The following is a 26,093-nucleotide window of genomic DNA, read 5'->3' as shown; positions in this document are numbered from 1 at the left end:
GTCAACTGTAACCTCTTCTTACCAATGTCCAAATTAGTGTTCCTATAGTTTTGCTGAAAGTATGCCAATATCTGAGCTGGGAACACTGTTTCTATGAGGCCTAAAATAAACTAGTCCTCAGCGGTCCCTAGAAATTTAGTTACATTGTTTATTTCATTCTTGCAAAAGAATTTGAAATAGCTTCAGCTTCTTAGAAATTCTCAGCACTCACTACTATGCCTGAAATATATAATAAATAAGCAGGTTTATTGGGAAAGCCAAATAGTGCATTCACTTCAGTGTTTTTGCATTGATGCAGCCTGCATTTCACATTTATTGGTTTAATTCTGGTGTCTGCTTTCTTACTATAACATTATATTTCCCATGAGATCACATGAGATTTTTTACTATCATTTGTTTAGCCTGCTTATTACTAAGTATTTCATTTTCATTAGCTATTTATTTAAGTTTTTCACCATATCCTATTGATCTGAATAAATTGGCTGGGTGTGTGCGTTCTTTTTATAACAAAAATCAGCTTTCAGTGCGTGTATTTCCATCATGTTTTTCTATAATATCAAAGACAGCCATAGTTTAGAGCGTGACCTTGATTTGCTTCTTCTGATCATTTGGTAGCTTGTAAAGTGAAAGGCAAAAAGAAGGATCATTGTGTGTACTTCTCCTCCAATAGTCACAATCTATCTTCCAAGAAATGGCATTATATGGATTATTTTTAAAATAATGTAAAATTTACCTTGCTATTTATTTAAAAAGCTACAATTTCTGAATTATGGTACCTCACTGCATTTTCTGCAACTTGGAGATATAGAGGACTAGAGTTTGCGTATTCTGTGTTAGGAACCTATAGACTCTGTACATTTTTAGTGGTCATTCCTACAGTTAGAGTAACTGGCTTCACTCACATGGAGAGCACATCACCTCACTGTTTACCATATTTCATAAGATTCCCTATAATGGCCTCAAATTTGTTGAAGTAAGACATGGTCATAGTTTTTGGCTTTCTCAGTTGATGGCAGTGCCCTGGACAAAAACTATCCCATAAACTGGAAAGCTGAAATAAAGATTGCATGGAATAAAACAACAGACAACTCATGTTACACATATGTAGCAAGATGGAATGGAACTTCATTACCTCAAGAAGTTCATATCAGAGGAGTTATTAGTTACAGGAGAATGACTCAACGTTTAATAATTGACACATATGTTCTTGTTGGGATAATTAGAAAAATCATGCTGAAAGAAATGCCATGTAAATGACAGCACAGACATGCAGAGAAAACAGGGAACTGAACTTGGTTGATTGGTGTAAGGTAGAGAATGGAGAGATAGATACAAAAGACTGGATAGACCCACACTGATCCCATAGTATCTGCATCTTGTTTAGCAAATTCAGAGAAAATGACCATAACAGAGAAAACGTGAGTCAAGGAGAGCAGGTGCTAGGCTGTACTAGAACAATGAATTCACAAACCCAGACAGTGACTTGATATAGAAGACTTACAACTATATAGGAAGCAGATAATTTCATAGGTAGGCAAGCAATGCCAAAGTCAAAGATGAACAAGGAGTTATGAGAGAATAAAACACAGGATTAACTGGAGAGGATGAGGAGGACCACCATATGATTTCACTGGCATATGGATCAAAATGACAACTGAAGTATTTAACCATTCTCTATTATAAAGACCTTAAGTGCAACAACAAAACTGAGTCAGATATTAAAGAGAGATGACTGTTGTTTCCTGACATGTTTGTTTTTATAGATGGCTTTATGATCTTGTGGCTCTCTGCTTTTGGCTTTGTTGTTAGATGCTTAATATCTTGTCCTTTCTTTGGTGCAGGTATCTTCCCTGTGTTGGAGTTTTCCTTCCAGGATCCTCTGTAGGGATTGGTAGATAGATACTGTTTAAATTTGGTTTTGTCCTGGAATATTTTGGTTTCTCCTTCTATGTTGATTGAGAGTTTTGCTGGCTATAGTAGCCTGGCCTGGCATTTGTGTTCTCTTGGAGTCTGTATGATGTCTGACCAGGCTCTCCTGGCTTTCATAGTGTTTTTTGAGAAGTTTGGTGTAGTTCTGATAGGTCTACCTTTCTATGTTACTTGGCATTTTTCCCTTGAAGCTTTTAATATTCTTTCTTTGCTCTGCGAATTTAGTGTTTTGATAATTATGTAATGGGATTTTCTTTTCTGTTCCAATTTATTTGGTGTTCTATAGGCTTCTTGTACCTTTATGCCCATCTCTTTCTTTAGGATGGGGAAGTTTTCTTCTATGATTTTGTTGAAGACATTTTCAGGTCCTTTGAGCTGGGAATCTTGATTCTCCTCTATTTCTGATAATTCTTAGATTTGGTCTTTTCATTGTGTTTTGAATTTCCTGGATGCTTCAGGTTAGGAGTTTTTTATGTTTTGAATTTTCTTTGACAGTTTTGTCAGTCTCTTCTACCATATCCTCTAAACCTGACTTTCTCTCTTTTATCTCTTGTATTCTGTTGGTAATACCTACATCTGTAATTTTTGACCTCTTTCCTAGGTTTTCCATTTCCAGGTTTGCCTCTATTTGTGTTTTCTTTATTGTTTTTACTTCCACTTTTAGGTCTTGGATCACTTTATTCAATTCCTTCACCTGTTTACCTGTGTTTTCCTGTATTTCTTTCAGTGAGTTATTGATATTCTCCTAAAAGACTCTATTAACTTCATGAGATAGGATTATAGGACAGATTATTGATTTTCAGGTGTGTTGGTGTATTCAGGGCTTGCTCTGGAGGGAGATCAGGGTTCTGATGATGCCCATGTATTTTGGCTTCTGTTGCTTATGGTCTTGCACTTGTCTTTCACCATCTGCATATTCCTGGTGTTTGTTGATCTGGGTGACTGTATGGAGCCTGCCTCTTTTGTCCCTGGGTTGCTTCAGGTCTCCTGGTATGCCTTGGCCCTGGCTGTAACCAACCACCTGTGGGATCTTCTAACTTGGGGCTCTTCTCAGGGCAGAGAAGCTTCTGATCTGTTGTCCTGGCTGCAGTAGATCTCCTGGGAGGCCTTCATACAACTGCTCTGAGTACAGCAGATCCTCTAGGATGGGACTCTTGTTGTTGAATTAGGGAAGGCAGAAAGAAGCTGAGAAGGGTGATCCTGTAGGAGGATCAGCAGTCTCGATTAAACTGGACCCTCGAGATCTCTCAAACTATGGACCACCAAACAGACAGCATACACCAGCTGATATGAGGCCCCCAACACACATACAGTAGAGAACTTCTGGGTCTGTATTCAATCAGAGATGATGCACCTAATCCTCAAGAAATTGGAGGTCCCAGGGAATTTAGAGGTCAGGTGGGGTAGGGGTGGGGGCATCCACGTAGAGGCAGGGGGTAGGGAGGAGGTATGGGGTGTGGAGCAGTCAGAGGTTGGAAGGGGTCTGGGGAATGGAATATGGAGTGTAAAAAATAAATTAATTTTAAAAATAAGTAAAAACATTTTTGCATTTTAAAAAAAGTGGGTCAGAGCTTGAGAGGGACCATGATACAACAAAGGAGAGTATTGAACACACCAGAAGGAAGTGAGCAGTACTGCTTTAATGTATACCTTAGTTCTCCCCAGCCCTGCTGCAGGCTTCCCATCTACCTAGGGAGGATGGGGGATATCTGGATCCTGAGCTAGATGTTACTACACACCAGGGCTTTACATTTCTAACAAAAGCACATGATGTCCATTGCCTGTGATGTGCCCTTGTATTTGGAAACCACTCTGCCCTAAATAGGGATGCTGATTGCAATATCTAAAGCTTGTGTGTGAAATTTTCAATCAAGAAAACAAGAATAGAACTTAAGGCTCATGCATGTCTCTTTAATTAAAGATCTTATCAGCAGAGAAGCCCTGTGAGAGAACCAGATCCCTCCACTACAGTTCTAAAATATCTCATTCCATCCTCTCTACAACTAATCTAAAGGATACTGTTGTCAATTTCAATTTTTTTCCTAGAGAAAATAACTTGCTTAAGATTAAATAACTTTTACTTATGAGAGCTTGTTTAGAATATAAATGTTATAACTTCAGAGTCTATGAGCTTTTAACCGATTACCAAACTGTAGTCTAAACTATTTAACTGAGAATTGACATTCCAAATTACAGCCCAGATGGAAAAAATATAAGTCAGGTATTGTTCATAAAACCTCAATGACTGTAAGATTATCACCTCTAATCTTGTTTGATTGTGATAAATGTGGCCTGATTGCATGTAATAAAAGAGTTCCATTTTCCCATTCTGTTGGGACTCTCTACCCAGTGTTTAAAATAAATTAAAACATTCTCTTCAATTTATGTGAAGTGATACAAAGTTTTTAGACAATATTTATATATAAAAAAACCCTCTAAACCAGAGGCAGTCACCTCGTTAATTTTGGGGGTGGACTGTTTCTTTTTCTTAATTAATCCAATAAGCTAATTGGAATTTAAATTCTTTTCTTCTATTGTTTGAAATCATGTGTGTTCTTTGTTGGTTTCTCCTGGGCAGATGAGAGCAGGAGTCCATTTGATCTTTCCCTCATTATTTAGTCCCAGTCAGTGATGGTCAGCAGTAAGCAGCAGGCTGAGTAGCAGGAGTGAACAGCCTTTTACAAAGACAGCTCACACTGGGCAACAAGAACAAGACTCCAGCTGGCTGCAGAGTGGGTTTGAAATAAAAACTCATTATTCTCCAAAATGTAGCTCAAGGACTAGAGAGCTATCTTGAAGAGGCTAGAGAGAAGTTCACCTAATTATCTGTTATATTGTATCATGCTCCTTCTCTTCTTTAATTTAAGCTCTTAAATTAATCTTTTGAATTGATGACAGTGTGAATATTTTTGATCAGAGACATAATAAGTCACCGGATTTTAATGGTCCAAGGCAAAGGATAAACTGTCATGGAGAATTCTTCATTATGAAAAGTACTGGTGTCTAGGGGCTTATAGGGGGTTACCATGAAATGAATCTGAAGCATGGTGATGAGGTCTTTCTGCAATCAGACTCTGCATGAAGGAGCTATGGTCTCAGAAACGATGTATGAAGTCTAAAGTTCTAAGCAAAGTTTAGAACATAATGTATATGAGGTGTGGTGGATGGAGTAGTGGGTGAATGGGAGGAAGAAAGATTATGGTTCATCAGCTTGATGCTAAAATCAATTGTGATTAGTGAAAAAAAAATAGATTCAACATTCTTGGAATGAGTCAGATCATTTTCTTCAGCCTTTTTAGGATTTTGGAGAAGATTATATAATAGCCCACCTAAACCTTGTGCCTCTACTCTTTGCTAAATTCTCACATGTGCTGGTTCACATTGCAAGCTGTTGATGGTGATTTTTCTTAAACGTAGAGCATGTTTCAGATTTTTCTCAACAATTCTGGTCTGATACATTTCTTCTATCTTAGAAAATTGTTAGTGCAATGACACCCTTTCAGCTACTCAACCATCCAGCAAAAGTGACCTGTCTAGACTACCTCACTAGGTGGTCCTATTGTAGATATAAATCCCTGTTGTCTCCAGCTGGGAGGGTTACCCAGGCCATCTCTCTACTGTCTGATCAGTTCATGAAAGAAAATGCTCTCACAGAGGGTACCTGCTGACCTGTGAGTCTCTGTGAAGCTTTAGAGGGTTTCAGAAGTTCTCTGTGGGTCAGGAGGAAAAAAAAATGAATGTAGGAAAAATTTCCAAGTATACTGTGTATTCTTCATTCCTAGAGAAAACTCTAGCCTCGACCAGAGAGAGGCAGTGTCTGCCTGCAGGAGCTAAGGTATAGCTGGCTGATTCATTTCAATAATACAAGAACCAGAGTCTGATTGATTGTAGCACTGTTGCTGTATACATAACATCACATGTCATCAGCAGTTGCAGGTATAGGCCTGTGAGTTTTCTGTATATATTTTTATAATCCAATATCCATGCTGCAATCCTTGAAGCAAGAACTCCAAGGAAGTCTCAGGAGTATTGGGTGTAGGTGCATTCAATGTTTGCTTTTAGTTTTGTATGACATTATACTAAAGGCGATTGAAATACCTTCTGGTGTGTCAGAAAGTACAGACATACATCAAACAGTCACTGCTATAATGTATATTTGTAATAACTTTCAGAGTCCTCATACAGGCCTCCTAAGTTCTTTCTATGTCAGATATAGAAGAGCCAAATGAAGTCTCTGGCTTATGTAACTGGTATCATCATTAGATCATTTTCAAGTTCTAGCCTTTGAAAAATGCACGTCCATGTAGTACATTTTTGAGCCTTCTAAGAAAAATTTGAAAAGAAGCCACAGCTCACATGAAAAAGCAAATGTAGCTGCACTCACAGGTCATGTGGTTAAGCAAAAACAAAGGGCCTGCCATGGTGAAGTAACATGGATGGATTGAAGTGATGTTGTTAATCAAGGCAATAAATAACAAATGCATTTTGAGTGTTTGAATTTCTAACTGCAGGAGCCCCACTGGCCTCTTTTTATGTAAAATGAGGAGATTGGTAATTTCTGCCCAAATTATTGCAGAGTTATTATGATAATTGGACAAGATGTGAAAAACCCTTTCCAAATGTAAATGTGTATAAAAGTGGCAATTCTCTTTGGTGCTCACTTACATATGAACATATGTTCATTTGTCTTCTCTCAAAGCAAATACTTGAGGAATAGTTCAGAAGTTTAGATCGTTTCTGAAAAGCTGTAGCCATGTAGGCAAGCTGTGCAGAGGGAAGAGATCAAGTGTTTTACCCAGGTTGAGGAATCATGTAGCCATCCAAAGAAGCCCTTGACTTTCTGCAATCATTGGTGACAAACTCAATATTATAAAACCAACCAAGCAAGCAACTGCAATCAGAAGCGCTACTACCACAATGACAATAACAACAAATACATTCTAATTAAAGAAGAAATGTTTCCCATATTTACCTTTCATTTTATTGAAGCATACAATCCACACACTGTTAATTGGCTAGTATTATCAGGTAAATACATAGCCAGGGACATGCCAGGGCTATGAAAATGAATAACTCAGAGGACCAGGGCCTTCCAGAACCCAAAGACAGCATTATCATGCTTGAGGTCTTTCCTTTTCTTTAGGCTCTGGTACATTTCTTATAGAACCTCAACCATACTATGAGTCACAGTTGAACATCACCTCCTCCAACAAAACTTAGCTTTCTGAGTTCTGTATATCCTTGCCATTTTGCCACCAACGCTTTCCTGATGTTTAACTGTGTGTAGTATTTTGTGTTATCTTTAGGGGTGGTAACTCTTTTGTCCTCTCTACTTCTTTATTTTGGTCTGAGTTTAACACATGGTAATTGATGAATAATGCATGAATATAAAAATAAAAATATATTTGGCTTGGCTTTGTTGTTACACCACATGCCAGGAGATGCTTAAGTCCCCTCCTTAGGCCAGGCTGCTTCAGGACTTCAGCCAGCTCTAATTGGAATCGAGGCAAGCCAGCCTTAGCAATAGTTCAGGCCAGTATGAGTGTCTGCTCTCACAGCCTTCCCAGAAGTATTTAATAAAATATTTAGGCATCTTACTTACCATGTTGAGCTTCAGTCCCCTTTTCTCCCATTTCATATTAGTTCTATAAAAGTTCCTTTTGTGCTCTGTCTCTGCCTCGCCCTTTTTACAAGGCATAATGCTACTTTGATTACAGAGTAATTAGTGTTGAGGGTCCTCCACTCTGGTTCTCCTTCCTGAGGTCTCACAGAATGCCTGCTCTGTACTGGCCCAGATGCAGTACTAGACCACTGGTCTATCCTTCGTTGTCAAGTGCTCATGACCAGCAGTTTTCCCAGGGTGAGTTCTGGGTGAACACAATGGGAATATAATTCTGCACATATTTATAAGAAATGGAAAGAATAACTTGCCAATGGTGCATGTGCGGGGAGTGTTTGTGTTTTTGTGTAAGTATGTAACCCAAAAGACTGACTAGACAGGCATATATTTCTAGAATTGTGCAAAGTGTAATATGTGGGTATATTGAAGATGGAACTTCCTACAGCAATATCTGATAAACATTATTCATTTTAAATATGCATGCAAACATACTCATTTTTCAACACTGGAAGGTGAAGAATTTTTTTTAATCTATCTAGACTTAACATACTGTGTATTTTACAACTTCAAACTATCCAGTTATGCTGTGTATCCCTCTCAACATCGCTCTAAGATAGAAAATTCTCTTCCACAATTAAACAGATTTAAAATTATGATTATCCCATTAAGAGCCTAATAAAACTAAGTTCCACTGTCTACCTTTTTCTTCTCTCCTAATGCTGACATTTCCTCTATGTACTGACAAAAGCTATTTTAGACGATGGAGAGATAATTCAGCAAGTCAAGGAAGAGCATGATGACCACAGCAGCATCCAAAGGTCACTTGCCACCACTTTATCAGTCTGGAATTCATGGCTGTGAGAGTGGCTTTTTTTGTGATTTTTTTCCCTAAAAAATTAATTGTTTTAGGAAATGACAACATGATGTTAATAAATGTGCTGATGGGCCAAGCCCTGCCATTTGTTTCATTTTCTAAACAAGCAGGCACATCGTAGCCCCACTGATGGAGCTTGCCATCATTCTGTACACATCTTGTAGACAAAGGACCGCAGCCCACTGCTGATGCCGACATGGGGTCCAGGACATGCTCGCTCTAAGGAGCACAGCTTCTGTAAACCTCGACTCAAATCCAGGAAATATCAAATTGACCTGAGGTTTGGGTTTCTACCACCAATGAGCTACACAGGCTGCAGGAGGCTATTCTCTCAGTATATGAAAAATAAGGATAATTAGATTCTATAGTCTTCCCTCACTAGAATACCTGGAAATTAATGACCTAATATCCTCAATTTGCTTCACCCCCATGGCACAAAGTGTGAGCAGAGTACAAAGAATAACTGTGTCCACCTCATTTCTTAAGCTCCGACTTTCTTTATCTTCTTACTTTTTTTTCCATCTGTCCACAATGAAAAACTAGTTAATTCTCCTGACATGGAACAAAGTACTTCTGTCTGCCATGGTCTGATTCATGCCAGAGCCTATTTCAGTGAAAAGAAATTAACCAGCAGCTCGAGCTCACACGCAAACAGCTCTCCTTGCTCCTCATATTCATCTTCTTTTTATCATGGTTGTTACAGAAAAGATTAGAGAATTGCATCCCACTTGGTTTTCACACAGCCATCTTTTTCTCGGCATTGTCCTCCAAACCTATTTTCTCTGAGGCCATGGCTACAAAATCAGGCCAGGCAAGTCAATGGTAGGGCTCAGATGCACAAGATCCAGGGGATTAATGGGGGCATGGCAGGCTTGAGTTCAGCCTCCATTGGTCATATGTATACTTAGACAGCATCCAAGATTTTTGTTTCAAAATCCTTAAGGACTGGAGAGACAATACCATGGTAGAATGTCTGTCAGGCATGTGCAAAGCCCTGGCTTGGCCCTCTTAAAAAAAAAAAAACAAACAAAAAACAAAAAAACAAAAAAACCCAAATCAAAACAAAAAAAACAACACAAATACTGAAACAAAAATAAATGAAAGAATGTCTCATGTATATGCTAGATGCCAACTGAATCATGTGATATTATGCAAAATTGCAAAATTGAATTTTACCAATAATTAAAAACATTAATAGGAGATGTGAATTTTTAAAATAAAAATACCTGAATAGGTTAATGTTTAAAAGGTAACATTGATGAGCAGTAGAGATTTGGCACAGAATGGTTCTGACTATTACAGAAATGTTGAAAGGTATTGGGAAATAGTATTGACACTGGATTGAAAATGAGAGCATTTTGGAAATGACCAATATTGCAAATTCAGTAAATTAAATCACTAAATAACTGCAGTATAACTGTTGCCATGTCTCATTAATGTTCTATTTGTTTTCTGTGGTTCTCAGTGAGTTACATGGAATTGAAACTATGACCAATGTGCCTAAGAAATATTACAACTTTAAAAACTACTGTGTGCTTGGAGGCTGATTATGGGATGGATCCCTGGGTATGGCAGTCTCCAGATGGTCCATCCTTTCGTCTCAGCTCCAAACTTTGTCTCTGTAACTCCTTCCATGGGTGTTTTGTTCCCCAAATCTAAGAAAGGGCAAAGTGTCCACATTTTGGTCTTCGTTCTTCTTGAGTTTCATGTGTTTTGCAAATTGTATCTTATATCTTGGGCATTATAAGTTTCTGGGCTAATAACCCCTTATCAGTGAGTACATATCATGTCAGTTCTTTTGTGATTGGTTTACCTTACTCAGCATGATGCCCTCCAGGTCCATCCATTTGGCCTAGGAATTTCATAAATTCATTCTTTTTAATAGCTGAGTAGTACTCCATTGTGTAGATGTACCACATTTTCTGTATCCATTCCTCTTTTGAGGGGCATCCGGGTTCTTTCCAGCTTCTGGCTATTATAAATAAGGCTGCTATGAACATAGTGGAGCATGTGTCCTTCTTACCGGTTGGGACATCTTCTGGATATATGCCCAGGAGAGGTATTGCGGGATCCTCCAGTAGTACCATGTTCAATTTTCTGAGGAACTGCCAGACTGATTTCCAGAGTGGTTGTACAAGCTTGCAATCCCACCAACAATGGAGGAGTGCTCCTCTTTCTCCACATCCTTGCCAGCATCCCATAATCAGCCTCCAAACGCTGACACCATTGCATACACGAGTTAATTTTGCTAAAAGGACCCTGATATTGCTGTCTCTTTTGAGGCTATGCCGGGGCCTAGCAAACACAGAAGTAGATGCTCACAGTCAGCTATTGGATGGATCACAGGGCCCCCAATGGAGGAGCTAGAGAAAGTACCCAAGGAGCTAAAGGGATCTGCAACCCTGTAGGTGGAACAACAATATGAACTAACCAGTACCCCCCCCCTCCCCCTGAGCTCGTGTCTCTAGCTGCATATGTATCAGAAGATGGCCTAGTCAGCTATCAGTGGAAAGAGAGGCCCATTGGTCTTGCAAACTTTATATGCCTCAGTACAGGGGAACGCCAGGGCCAAGAAGTGGAAGTGGTTGGGTAGGGGAGTGGGGGTTATGGGGACTTTTCTGATAGCATTGGAAATGTAAATGAAGAAAATACCTAATATATATAGTAGTTAATATATATATATTAACTACTGTGCACCATCGACATGCCGCCTGTTAACGAGAATGGCCAAAGAGGTCATTAGATCCCTTAGAACTGTAGTTACAGATGGTTGTGAACAACTGTGTTATATCTGGGAATCCAACTAGGTTCTCTGAAGAAGAAGCAGCCAGTATTCTTAATCACTAAGGCATCTCTCCGACACTGACATAACTTATTAAGTATTTTATGTTTCAGATTCTTTCTTTTCCTCCTTCCAAGCACTTCTATATACCTATCTTTTATCTGTTGTAAATTCGGTCTCTTTTTAAATAATAATTACATAAAATGTGTTTATTTATGTACACATATATTTTTAAATATAAACTTCTTTGTATTTATATACTCTGAAAACATATATTCACATATATGTTTTCAGAGCTGATCATTTGGTATCGGATAGTGGCTGATGCATTCTTCCCTGGGGAAGACTATTTCTCCGCTATTACATTCCTTAGTTGTTTGTAGTTTTTTGTTTTGTTTTGTTTTTTGTTTTGCTTCTGTTTTTGTTTTGTAGACTTGAGGTCTTCTGGCTTTTATCTTGTCTACTTTGGTAGGTCTGTTGTTGTTCTTTTTCAATTCATGATAGGCAGTTATGTTAGTGAGACTTTATGGATATAGCTTCTGATTATAAGCTCTTGTATATTACTACAAGACACATCCTACAACAAATTCCCCCATCCTCTGGCTCTTACACTCAACCATTGTTCTGCAATGTTCACTGAACCTTAGGTGTGTGTGTGTGTGTGTGTGTGTGGAGAGAGAGAGAGAGAGAGAGAGAGAGAGAGAGAGAGAGAGAGAGAGAGAGAGAGAGAGAGAGAGAGAGAGATTTAGAATATAGTTAGTAATAATTGTGCTGGTTTAGTAAGTTGGTGATTATATGTTCTTCTCCAAGATTTATAACTTCACTAACCATAAGTAGCTGGGTAGGATTCCAGTACTAGATATGATCTCTCTCTTGTTGATTAGGTCTTAATACACTTATAGGGCTGCTGGTTATCATCAAGTTATGCATATCACTACTGAGGTTTTATGGTTAACAATGTTCGATGTTGTCCTGGTTCACAGATGCCATAGCTGGGTAGGAGAGACTACCAAAACATTAAAGATTTCTGCTATTTATTTTCTTTGGTTGCCCCTACCATTACTTTTTGGAAAAATAATGTTGCTGTGAATGCTGCCTTTGTCTTTGAAAAGACAGACTGTGGCTTGTAGAAGTTGTGTATGTCAAGTGATCAATAAACTCCTTAATATTATCTCCTTTATTTGCATACTTTGATTTGTGAAGCAACAGTAAGCCCATCTGACTCTCATTAAAGCAGTCGTGACATAAGACATTCTCTGCAGCTCTCCTGATCTTAAGTGTGGTGGAGGTGAGATACCATGCCGGATGTGAGCTATGCACATGCAAGTCTCTATAACAAGTAAGAGTTTCACAAAGTCCCAATTTTAGAAAGGTTTCTGCTGGCAAAACTATGAGTACATATGGAAAGATAGATTATGATATTTTATTTTGATTTTTTTATTGTTTCTGCTGAAACACAAGCCAAATCTCTTCCAGAAATATATTGAGACGAAGTTTATAAGATGTCCTTGGAATTCTATTTTAAGAGAAAAACTAATTGTAGGAACAAAGTTGCTACGTTTTTCCAAAGGGATTAGAGACATGAAAAAAATGTCAAAGTTATGAAGAATCTCCTAACTTTGGATTTTTAGACTTGATTTAAAGTCTGAGTTTCCATTTCAGGCCCTCTGGCCATTTACAAATTTACATACAGTCTTTTAGCTCTGATACCTCCTTCACTAAACTTATGAGTTGTATCAATGCTACAGATCTTCTCAAATGCTGCAATAAATGAAGGCATGCTATTTCCTATGGATAATATAACAAGTCTAAGTTCTGCCTTCCTAGAACTTCAAAACTAGGCCAACCTGTGGAAGACTTCTTAGATGTATACTGTGCTTTAACAATGTGTGTTAACAATTACCAGCTTAACTGTACAGTGCTTCATGTGTTCAGTATTTGTCTAAGAAAATGGGTAATTATTCTCTCTCTTCCTGGGCTTGTGTAAGTCATTTCAACCTTTTGGGTCTTAATTTCTTTATTTCAACAAAAGATAATTACTCTGCTATCCAATTGTTCTTTTTGAATGCTAAGGGTTTTTTTTTTCTTATTAGTGTTTCAATCATGTACAGAGTAGTGAATTCCCATTTAATTTTTTATGAATTGTATTTTCTTGAACTAGATATTGATTGTTTTCAAATATTAAGGTGTTCTTTTGTTTTTCTTCTCCCAACAGCATAGCACAAACAACCTTACAAGGAAACAAGGTACTCGCCATATATTCATTTACAAAGCGTGCATGAATATGCATAATTGGGGTATGTTCTCTCCTTTATATTAGATATTTTAAATATGTACATATTTATTGTGAGGTTAAAGAAGTTTCAAAACAGGATCAGTCTTGGAAACTTCACTTAAAGGGACGACAAGGCATGAATACCATCCAAAGGGATACGTTCCTAGTAAATAATGGCATCGCAGGCATGGCTGTGATGGCCTGTTTTGTGTCAACATCACAGAAAACATGGTAATATGAAAAGAGGAAACTTTAACTAAGCATGTGTGTTGGGCATTTTTTTTTGGAAGATTAGTGTTTGATGATTAGTGATTGAGTGAGTGCCCAGCCCATTGTAGGTGGTACCATCCCTCAGCTGGTGGTCCTGGGTTCTATAAGAAAGCAAGCAGAGTAGGCTATGAGGAGCATGCCAGTAAATAGCACCACTTCCATGACCTCTTCATCATCTCCTGCCTCTAGGTGTTTTTCCTTTTTGAGTGCTTACCACGACTTCCTTCAATGATGGACTATGTATGACATGAAAGTATAAGCTAAATAAATTCTTTCTTCCTATGCTTTTGGTCATGGAGTTTCAGCCTAGCAGTAGTAACCTTAACTAAGCCAAATGACTCTGTTTACATACGGGTATCTTTGTTGTATTCATTTTCCATTTCAAACAAACAGTGAAGCCATCATAAAAAGCACTTCAGGAAACCAGATGGCTTACATCTCTGTGCACACTTCTTGCTGGGTATTCTTGGTTCAAGCTAATAAGACCCAACATGATTTTCTCAGACAGCCTCTAATTCCCATTTTTTTTCTTAGCACCATAGAATTATTTTTATGCACAAATTTAGAAATTATCTATTGAAAACAATGCTTGGTGTCATTAAATTGTATCTAGTGCTAATTTAGACTCTACATAATGGCCACTCCACAGAAAGAATATCAAGCATAAAACAAAGCTGGAGGCAGAGTAGACAGAATAGGATGGCACAGGGGTCTAGTTGGCAATAAGAGATGGTGAACTTCTCCCGGACTTCTGATGGCCAAGAAATCAGGAGACTTTTATGGGTCAGATTCCAGGGCATAAATTCCAGCACACGTTTAGTAGAAACAATTAGAACCAGTGATACAAAAAAAAAAAAAAAAAGCCAAGATATTGAACAGTTATCTAGACCATGAAAAAATGTGCTCCACAGGTGAGTATAAATTTAATGAATGTGTACTGAGATACTGTTATATGTAAACTTCTATCCCATTTATGTCATTCTCAAACACAGGATCAGAGAATTGGGTATCTCAGGATCTCAGTTCAATTTGAGTTGCCTTTTAGCTTCCTGTGACTTTCAGTTATATGTATTAAATGAATACACAAACTTCTATGAAATTCACTTGTACCTTTGCATATTAAGGTTGAAAGAAAAATAACTTAACCCTAAATATATCAAGTTTGGAAATATATTAAGTGTAGTGGAGATTTTGAAATCCAAAATGCTATGAATCCTTGTTATACATACAAATAATTTAAAGCAGATTATATGAACAGTGTTAACTTTCTGATGGGTTAGACTTTTCAAACACCATATCCTATTAACAGTTTAATATGGTCAGATTTGAAATTATGTACATGCATTTAACATTACATGGATTGATAACAATGTGTTTATATATTGAAGACACACACACACACACACACACACATGCATGCACAATTAAAAAGAAAGAGACTATGAATATTAGAGAAAACCAAAGTGTCATATGGTAGTGGTTGGAGGGAATACAGGGAAGTTGGGTATATTTTATATATAAAATTATATTTTAGTTTCAGAAAATTAATTTCTTGAGAAAATAGTTTGAATCTTAGATGAATATGCTATTTTATCCTTTGAAGTGTCTCTGTTTTGTAGTTTGCATTCCCACCTTGTTAAAACTCTCTTTATTGTGATCTGTGCCATTCTCTAATTATTGTACAGTAAGTAACAGATATATCAAGGTTTTTATTTTGCTTATTACAACAGCTATAATGTCTAAATCCTACACATGCAGATTTTATGTTTGTATATGAATAGATTATTTCCACCAAATCAAAATTTGTGGGTCAATTTTGAAGACTAAGATTTCATTCAAGAATATCATACTTTATCCATCAGTTTCTGCTCAATAACAAATGCTACTCTGGGATTTTAGCTTCTTGGTTCTATTTGTATCTGGGATTCTCTATGCATAATTTTCCTTGACTCAATTTCTGCTGTTCTTAAAACTCTTATAAGATATTATTTGATATCTTATTTTCTATAATTATTCATGCTATTGAATGCTATTGACATGTTTTTCTCTAGTTTTAAACTGTATCACTCTTTATTGTGTTTATTTTTATTTAATATTACTTCTTCACCTCATTTTCCGGGTAAGTTTTTGATTTCTTCAATGTAGCAACATGTATTTATAGTGTAACAAAGGTTAAGGCATTGTAGAGTCAAATAACATTACAGTCAAATCCAAAGAATCAATGTGTTCTCTTTTCATTCATGAATACATAAAGTAGCCTAGTTGAGAGTAATAATTGTAAAGATGACCTAATTTGCCATAGTCTAATAACAATAGATTGAGAGGTATTTGAGAATGAAGACAATTCCACTTTCTATTCCTAGCTTCCCGAAAGTTGGGCCTAAATATTAAAAAGAAATTATTCAGCAATTGCTAAATCATGTTTGTCTTTCTCAGAAACTGCTCAGATCTGGCTAGATCTGCTTAGACTATAAGACTCGACTTGAGTACATTCTAAAAATTCATCTTCACTGGCTCTCCCTGGGTATCAGTGAACTTGAGGAGAGTCATATGATAAAGTACCAGGGTCAAAAATGGAAATTTGAGATTTAGGGGACTAAAGGACAAAACACAGTTGTGCCTATAGATGGAAAATTGAATGTAGGCCCACTTCTGCTTTATTCTGAAACAGCACTACAGAAAAAGTAACGAAAAACAATTTAAAATATAAAGGATGAAAAAGAAAATGAGACCTAATGAAAAGAACAAAATGATGGAAAGAAGAAATTAAAATGTATGGCAGAAATAATATTGAGAACTCTGAATTCTAAGCTCAGTAGCAAGTCAAAAGGTACCATGTTTGCCCAGCAGGAATATACAAGGATTCAGTTTCCTTTGGGATTATGTTATATAATATATGTCCCTCTTTATCTTCTCCCTAATCAATAGGTGAATTTATCTCTGGGGATGATAATACCCACATATTAAAAAAAAAGTTCTTAGGACACAAGTTCTTCCTGCCTTCTGTGAAACATGAATATGTACTTAAGAATGTGTGTGTACAAGAAAATCAAGAAGAGGGAAGACAAATGGGTGTATACTTCATTCCTGCTTAGAATAGGGAACAAAATACCCATGAAAGGAGTTACAGAGACAAAGTTTGGAGCTGAGATGAAAGGATGAACTATCCAGAGACTTCCCCACCCAGGGATCCATCCCATAATCAGCCACCAAACCCAGACACTATTGCATATGCCAGAAAGATTTTGCTGAAGGAACCCTGTTATAGCTGTCTCATATGAGGCTATGCCAGTGCCTGGTAAATACAGAAGTGCTCACAGTCATCTATAAGATGGAACACAGGGCCCCCAATGGAGAAGCTAGAGAAAGCACCCAAGGAGCTGAAGGGGTCTGCAACCCTATAGGTAGAACAACAATATGAACTAACCAGTACCCCTAGAGCTCGTGTCTCTAGCTGCATATGTAGCAGAAGATGGCCTAGTCAGCCATCACTGGGAAGAGAGGCCCCTTGGTATTGCAAAATTTGTATGCCCCAGTACAGTGGAATGCCAAGGCCAAGAAGCGGAAGTGGATGGGTAGGGGAGCAGGGCAGGGGGGGGGTGGAGAGGGTATAGGGAACTTTTGGGATAGCATTTGAAATGTATATAAAGAAAATATCTAAGAAAAAAAAGAAAAATAAAGAACGTGTATGTGTGTATGTGTGTGTGTGTGTGTGCATGCATAAGTATATGTGTGTGCACATGGGTGTGTGTGTATGTAATGTTTAAATGACCTTATGAGGATATCAAGCATGGATAGACATTGGGCTAGCTGCAGGTATGCTCAAGTATCTTAGCACAGACATGTTGGCACAAAGGGTTCACTTGCCAAAAGCAAGCTCATGCTGCCATGCATCCTGCTATGCACAGCCTTCATTCTGAAAGGTGCCATTCATTTTAGATACAAATCAACAGCCAACCCACGCAGACCTGCTGTTGCTGTGATACTAACACTGTAAATAATTTACTTCATTTGAGGGAATTTGTCTCAGAAAGAGGTAGGTGGGAAAAATGCATACAAAAACAAACAATCCCATATGTTAGGAAGCTAATGGTGAACCATTGTCCATCTTCAAACACAATATGCAACAGGTTCAGAGCTATGCAGTGAGGCAGGAAAAGATACTGAACCTACATCAGTACCCATGGATTTTTGTCTGCTCATCCTGGAGATTTCAGATGGTGATGTTCATTAAAGGTTGCTCTGCGTTCAAAAGAGAACCAAAGGCTTTTTTTTCCCCCAGTATGATATTTTATGGGAAAGTATTGTGCTAGCCATAATTTGATCACATTTTTTTTCTGAATTTTCCTTTGCATGTACAGTATAACATAATGTTTTGTAAGTCTAGCTTATTGCAACTAGCTATGCACAATGTATTCAGGTCAATATCTGTAACAGTCCAATATGATTTAGAATCTAGATAAAACAAACTTTCTCTTCTTTATGCTCTCTTTCTTTCAAAGATATTGTACATTATTAGCATTAGTAGTAACAGAATCATATATTCCCTATAGCAAAGGTATATTTTGGTTGCAATGAACAGATTTAAAGTTTGTATGTGTGTTCTCTAATTAAAGATCGCCATTCCAGTGTTTGTTAGTATTGGTTCCAACACTCAAAGTGTCCATCCATTTCCACAGGGTGAAACTATGAGCATTACATAATTGTTATCCCCTCTTATATTAACCATTTCCTTAAAGTAAAACCTGTGCACCAAATGAACATTATTCTCTATGAGCAGCCATAATCTATTGCCTGCAAGTGGTACCTAGAAAAGAGCACAAACTGAATTTGAACATGAGCTCTTTTGAGGATGTTAAAGATGGACACATACATGCTAGCTTCTGGTACATACAAACAGTAGATATACTAATTAATATATCTTTTAAAAATGGGATAACCTTCCTAAGACTCCATGTCTTCAGTTGAAAAGTGGAGCAGAGGGATAAGTTCTCTGAATTGCTATCAAGAGAAAATAGAGTTGTGCATTTCAGCCTTGAATGGAATATCTTCACCAGTCCAAACATTATCACCTAGTCATCCTGGAAGGGGAGGCAGGATGAGCTTAAGATCTGGAGGATAAGGAGGCATGCTGTGGAATACAGTGTTAAGCTCTAACAGGGATTGCACTGAGCAACTTTGTGCAGTAGCTACATGCACAAAATCAATCCCGCCAAAACTTCAACATTGATAGGTAATACAGGCCCAGTCCTCTACTGAAGAGCTGTTGGCAGTTTAAAGTTGCTAAAAGGAAAGAATATCTTCTTTTTAAAAGTGTAGACACTGATAGATCTCATGCTCTAGTGGAGTGGATGGCCTTGAGTGTGTCACAAACACACACACACACACACATACACACGTGCACAAGCACACACCCACATGCACATAGACACACACATGCCCTCACACACACACAGAGGGGGGAGGTAATCATGACCTATTATTTACTGTTATTAGGAGTGGGTGGGTTGGGTAGCAGCGTGGGGGGAGGGTTTAGGGAGCTTTGGGGATAGCATTTGAAATGTAAGTGAAGAAAATATCTAATAAAAATGCCTTTAAAAAGATAATTATTTTGTGATAGGTCTCCTTAGATAAATCAATTATTACATACTTACTATATCTTGAACGAAGATGTGGGAATTTTCAAAATAATTACAACTGTACACCATTTTTCTTTAATCCCATGAATGAATAATGACAAAAGGACATATTCAAAAGGCTTGCTCTTCTCCTTCTTAAGTCCCTGAAGAGAAAAGTCTCAGTCTCTTGGGGAAAGAGCTCTCACAAGCCAAGTTGCCAGGAGACATTGTGTTTCTAGTTACCTCTTAAGGTTTCCCCTTTGAATATGATCTCTCATCAGAAGCTGAGCCAAGCCGGTGGCATCTCCCTGGCAGAAACTGTCTCAGTCACTCCATTTTCCTCTTTCAGTGTCAAGTTCATTTTAAATGTTAACCTTCTGAGACACTTCCAAGGGACACTTGTCCCCTCCACTAGGCACTGCCTTTCTAAGGTGTTGTGGTTCTATTTTTTTCAAAAAAGGGACCTTCTTCCTGCTTCCCTAGAGATGTGGCACCTTTGAAGTTGACCCAAGACACAGGCAGAAATTCAAAGTTACATAAAACTTCTCTTTATCCACTGCTACCCTTGTGACTTCTAGAGTTTTGACAAAAGAAACAAAGAGGATAAGAATATGACAAAGATTAAAGAGGACCACTTATTAAGCAGTCAGGGAAAAAACTGTATGTTGTAAAGCCATTATGAATCACAAGGACATTGAACACTGACCCCCTTCAAAGCTAAGATTTCATTCTTAGGATTGTATCATAGAAGGTAGAATTGAGGATTTGGGTAGATTGCATCACCAAACAAGGACTTCTATATCAGTAAATAGAACATAATAGAACATAGTCTTACAGGAAAACTAGTGCAAAGTTTCACAACTAGCCTGGAAAGATGTTTAAAGAATTTGAGAGGGGAGAAATAAAAAGTGTCCACAAAACTAGTGTTTTTATGACTAAATCATGGAATTATGGAATAATTTGTTACTTTCTTGCACATCCACCAGATAACATTTACTAACAGTTTATCAAGGGTGAAAGTGGACAGAGATTTGTTCAACGTATTTAACTTCCCAAATATCATAAGTATAAGACAGGAGAAAACTGCTTCACTAGCACTAAGTTAATGGCCAGCAAGCATAATCATATATATATATATATATATATATATATATATATATATATATATATATTACATTTTTCTTATTATTGGTTTGTACCAACAGAACAAAATTTTGATAAAATTTGCTCATGTTTTGGGAGGAGGAGTCCTTTTAAGAAAATAATTTCAATATTAGGAATATATCTTTGGTACTCTCCTTTCCCATTAATAGGCAAAGAGTCATGGAAATGAAAGGTTTCTGCTTCACTATCTTAACAATGGTGTGATTTCTGGTTGACTTTCTGATGATAATCATGCTTCCCTACTTAAATTCTTTCTCTGGACACAGTCCTCATTAAACCTTTCTATAGCTACCTTGGCAGAGGTAGGCACTGTCAAGAGAAGATTGACCAGTATGAAGTAGTAGATTTATAATAACAAGCTGGAGATAGGAAGAAAAAATGAATTTTCTCTCAATGTTTTTGCCATTTAAATGACATTTTGAAAATGACTATTTTGGATTACAAAAAGAACATAAAATTTGATGAACAAAGAGATGCAATAAGCTTCTACCAGAACCATACTATCTCATCCCATTTTCATCTTTTTCAGAACTGTGTGTGTATGTATGATTACATGTTTAAACAGAATTATAAAAAATATATTTAAAATATACTCACTTTACAAGATGATATGTTATTGCTATAAGTAGTTATTGACTTTTCTTCCTTTTATCTCCATATTATTTTTTTCCATGTGTTTGCTTACTTTTGGTGACCTAAACCTGTGCTAAGCTTCTTGGATTTATTAGAGAAATAATACAGTTTAGATTGTTGGATATCAATCAACATGGATATAAGAAGTGTATTTATACTTGTATGCTGAATATCTTGACATTAACTCACTGAAACTAGATTGTTATGGAAGCAGAATTTTCCCTGGGGCCCCAAAGCATCCTGATTAGATTACTGGCCAAATTCTAGAATAGATCCTGATCTATACTTCCCACCCTTGTCATTTATCATCTCTCATTTAGAGAATGCTAAGAGGAGCAATGCCTTTTACATTAAAAACTAGTTTTAATGTTGCCAAACAATACATCAGCAAGAATAAAAGCTTTTTTGGGCTGTTGCCATATGCTATTCTACACATAAAATATTTCATAGATAATAGTCAGATGCATCTCTCTATTTCTCTTATTCTCCATTTCTCTCTGTGTGTGCTTGTGTATATATGCTCATATATTTTTTTACAAAGAACAAGTTTGAGTTTTTATAATATATGAATTCTAATGATTGTTGAATATTCATTTCAAAGTTCAAGTTTCTAAGAACTACTGTTTTTTATCAACAGAACAGAGCAGCAAATAAATACTGCTTTATATGTAAGGGACCCTGGATTCTTGTCCCAATTTTCCTCTGATTGCTATCTGCTTTCTTATTTTATGGAATGGAAGATTATTCTTACATAACGTGGAGGACTCCTTCTTGCCTTAACTTTCTTTCTTTTTCTGGAAGCTTGCTAGGGTCTAATTTTGACAGTTTTGAAGTGTGGGTTTTGACAATCATTGCTCTTCTTCTGGAATCATAACTGAATTCAGCCTTGCTTGCTTACCTCAAGGTGGCTGTATTTTAAGGGTAGCTGAAAATAGTCCTACCCATGTTCACTTGCAGCCAAGCTGGTGAAACATCACTGTAATGCTTTAGAATCAGCATTCATCTATTCTGTACAGTGCTGAGTACTTATTGTAAGCCAAGAATTACTGAAGGCGCTGGGAATCCAAAAAAAAAAAATGTATGATACGAGCAAGGTTTCCTTTCTAAGTCATTCATAATCTGAGAAAGCATATATCACTCAAGGTTCATAGAGAATTTGAATAATTCAGACAGAGACCAGCAATGGCAAGTATAACATGCTATGAAAATCTATCAATATTGTTCATTCCACCTGTAAAGAGAAGTCAGATATACTTCCCTCCAGAATGAATGAAAACCTGAAGATCACATGGTGTTTGAGAATAATGACTCTGAAGGAAATTTACTAGAATCTAGGCAGCAGGCTCATAACAAGCAAATATCCTGGACCAGCATGAAGGGAACCAAGGACATTGAAATAAAGTGTGAAGGTGAAGGGAAGCCTGACAAAAATGGAGGAAACTGAATATTCCAATACTGTCTGACTGTGCAAGGTCCCTTCTCCCATTTAAGAAGACATAACATCTGTATTCTGGAAGCAACAGAAAATTATGGATAGGACATTAGCATGATTTGATTCACTTATCAATCACCTTTCAGTAGAGAAGGGAAAGAGATAAGGTCAATTTGTCTACAGCAAGACAGGAGAATTAAAGAGGAGCACAATGGCTTTATCCTTATTCTTGATTCTATTTGGAGTGATAACGTAACTTTCTTTGAGTAACTCATTTCTGTAGCTTCTAGCACTGTGCTAGGAGAATGTTACCCAGGGGACAATAGAGAGCTTTTGTCGTCTTGTTTACTTCTGAATTATTTATCTTATTTAAATGGATTTAGATATGTGAAAGGTAGTCTCAGTTCCCTCAGGACTCACTGAGCACAGACCTGAATCTCCCTGAGATGATCCTCAGCACACTTGTTCTGCTGCCTGGGAACAATTCATGGGCAAGACTCCCATGTCCTTCCCACCATGTGGAGCATCATGAGTGGAAAACATAGGAATTACTACAGTAATTCTTCCTGATCTCTTGGAACAGCTCCATATTGTCTCACAATTTTTCAATTAAATGCACACACTTTACTCATGGGAAACAGCACAGTTTTGTTTTTTTGTTTTTTTGTGAGAGATTATCATTTCTGCAAAGAGGCGTAGTAGCAAACATGGCTTAAAAAAAAAAAAATGAAACAACAACAATGTGTCCTTATCATGCTGAACATCTGAAAGCTTGAATCCTGTCCAGTGTAAACTAACTTACTATTCCACTGTTCTTCTACAGCATAAGGAAATTTACAGATTACTTCTAATTTTCACCTTTCTTTTACCCTGCCATTGTAGTCATTGCTATCTAGTGAAAATAGGACTAGCCAGGAACTAGCTTGGCATTTCCCTCTTTAGTTGCTCCAATAAGTTGCTCCAATACCTAATTATTAATACCAGAATCAGCAGAAAAAATTAGTAGGTATCACCACTTACTGTTCGATTTCAGATACTAAATCTGTGGACTAAGTATTCCTATACCATGCACTAGACAAAATATAAGCTTCCCTGTCAAGGCTCGAGAATGGTACCACAATCCTTTGAAGGGATTGCATTTCATCTCATGCTAGATAATATACATCGTGAGACATTATATCAGTTTCTTCATTCAAAGTCAGATTCCTAGTACAGACCTAAGAAGTTCTGGTCCCATGCTCTCTAACTAAGCACGTGTGTTTACCTGTCACGTTTTAGCATGGTGGGTTCAAAATTAAGGAAACTGATTTATGGACAAGAAATAAGATCAAGGCAGAAAAAGATTAGGTAGAAAGAAAGGGTACATTTTGACTTGTGGTACATATAAAACTATCAAACTAAATAGCTCCCATTTGAGAAGAATGGGAACAAATGGTAATGAGAAAGAGAATGGTATTAGAATAAACTTGGGAGGCTCAAGTGATTGTAATTCCTATCCAAATATACTACTATGACAATACATACTACACACTGCATACTACATACTTCAGGGACAAAACAGGGAGATTGCTAAATAATTGATTAATCAGTATAAAGACACATTTCTTTCCTCTTTTAGAAAAATAGAACACAAATGAGCATATGAGGACAAACAGCAATGTTATACTAGGGCTCAGGAAGGTTGGCACCTTTATTTCAGTTATTTTTCCAAATAAGGTAAAATGGATTGTGTTGGTGGCACGTTGCCTAAATGTTACATCCATCACCTATTTTTCATATTATTTTCCTCCCTTCTGAAATTTTATTAAAACAAGAATAAATGGTTCTCTTCTATGATCATTAGTTTGCAGAGTCTGGCTTAAGAAACAGATTGCTGGTGCCACAAACATAGGCCTAAGAATTCTGTCATGCAGCTTCTGATGTGGTATGTCAATTCCCAGGGAATGGCTTATCCTAAATAGTGTTTGCTGATATTCATAAATATATAATGACAGTCATCCTTAAGCAAACTTCATCCAAATCACTCCACCCTGTGCTCATAATGACTGTACACCAGGAAAGTGCTAAGAGGTAACTGCTCTGAGGCGTTTATAATACTGGGCATTATTCAAATATGTGTTAACCCTCTGCAGCAAAAGACTGTTCTTAGGAACAGGAAGGACCACAGTGCACTTCTAAGTTTTCAAGGCTAACTGAGAATATGCAGATCTGTAAATGGAATGAGTAATGAGAAGGGAGCATGTTAGATAAAAATTGCTTTCTCTTGGAATGTGTGCATGTTAGAAAAATAAAGACCAATATATTTATACATTTATCATATGTATCAATGAAATAAAATCAAGAATCATGTATAAATAGTAATTACTAACTGTGACTATAAAGACAAAAGGGAAATATATGATGTAATTTTCTTAAATACCTGGAGTGGAAAATTAAAAACAAGGAGTTATATAATTAATAAAATGATATGTAATTAATAAAATGATGAAACCAGCAGATAAATGATCACCAGGAAAACTACCTCTAGTCTATGATAATATAACAAGTTTAAAATTAGTATTAAAATAAGTTATGGATACAGTTTTTCAACCATTTAATACACATCTGACAAAACTTGAACACTTTAAAAGAGAATAAAACATCCAATCTTCAATTACACTAAGACAATTATTCAAACTCACCCATAACTAAAGAAATTTCTCCTAAGTTGATATTTTTACATCAAAATTATAGGAGTCTAAAATGTTGATATTATATAATATTGACCAAAATACATTTAAATAGATGATTGTTGTGTGAAGTCTGTAGCAATATCTATAAAATTCTACAATATATATGGTTTGGCTCAACTCTACCTCTCAAATTGTATTCTATAGCCATGTTTACCCACTTTACAACGAACCATGCCTAGAAAAATAACACAACAAACCATACATCCCCAAATAAGCATCCATGAGCATCTTAAATACATAAAAGTAAATAGGTTAAGTAACAATTCAGTGATTAAAAGGAGATGCTTGTAAAAGGTATATATATGTTGGGAGAAACCTGATTTATAGAACTCTAAATAGTTTGGTCTAATTTCTATATTTTCAATCTTAAAAATATAGACACACACACACACAGATACACACACACACACAAGTACATATATGTTTGTATATATATATATATATATATATATATATACACACACATACATACATACATATATATGTGTGCATGTATATATGTATATATGTGTGTTTATATATCTGTGTATATATATGTATACATATGTGTATATATATATATATATATATATATATATATATATATATATATAATTTCATGCAGAGAAAAGCTAAGGAATACCCTATTACTGACTCATTGACCTTACATCATCAATGTAAACTTTGGGAGTCCCCAGTGGTCCCTTATTCACAACTGTAAAATAAGATTAACCAGTGACACAAACCCATCTACACAAGGGAAACTCAATCAACTCCAAAGACAC

General features: G+C 36.7%; 1 protein-coding gene across 3 annotated transcripts in view; it reads right to left on the bottom strand.

Moving 5' to 3' along the window:
- Positions 1-26,093, bottom strand: part of Lsamp (limbic system associated membrane protein) — a 2,143,093-nt gene that overhangs the window by 1,043,366 nt on the left and 1,073,634 nt on the right. The window lies entirely within an intron of this gene.

Source organism: Mus caroli, unplaced genomic scaffold (genome assembly GCF_978045245.1).
Source record: "Mus caroli unplaced genomic scaffold, Mus_caroli_1 scaffold_17, whole genome shotgun sequence".
Lineage (NCBI taxonomy): Eukaryota > Metazoa > Chordata > Mammalia > Rodentia > Muridae > Mus > Mus caroli.
The sequence above is the reverse complement of the archived record's forward strand: the minus strand, read 5'-3'. Positions and strand labels throughout refer to the sequence as shown.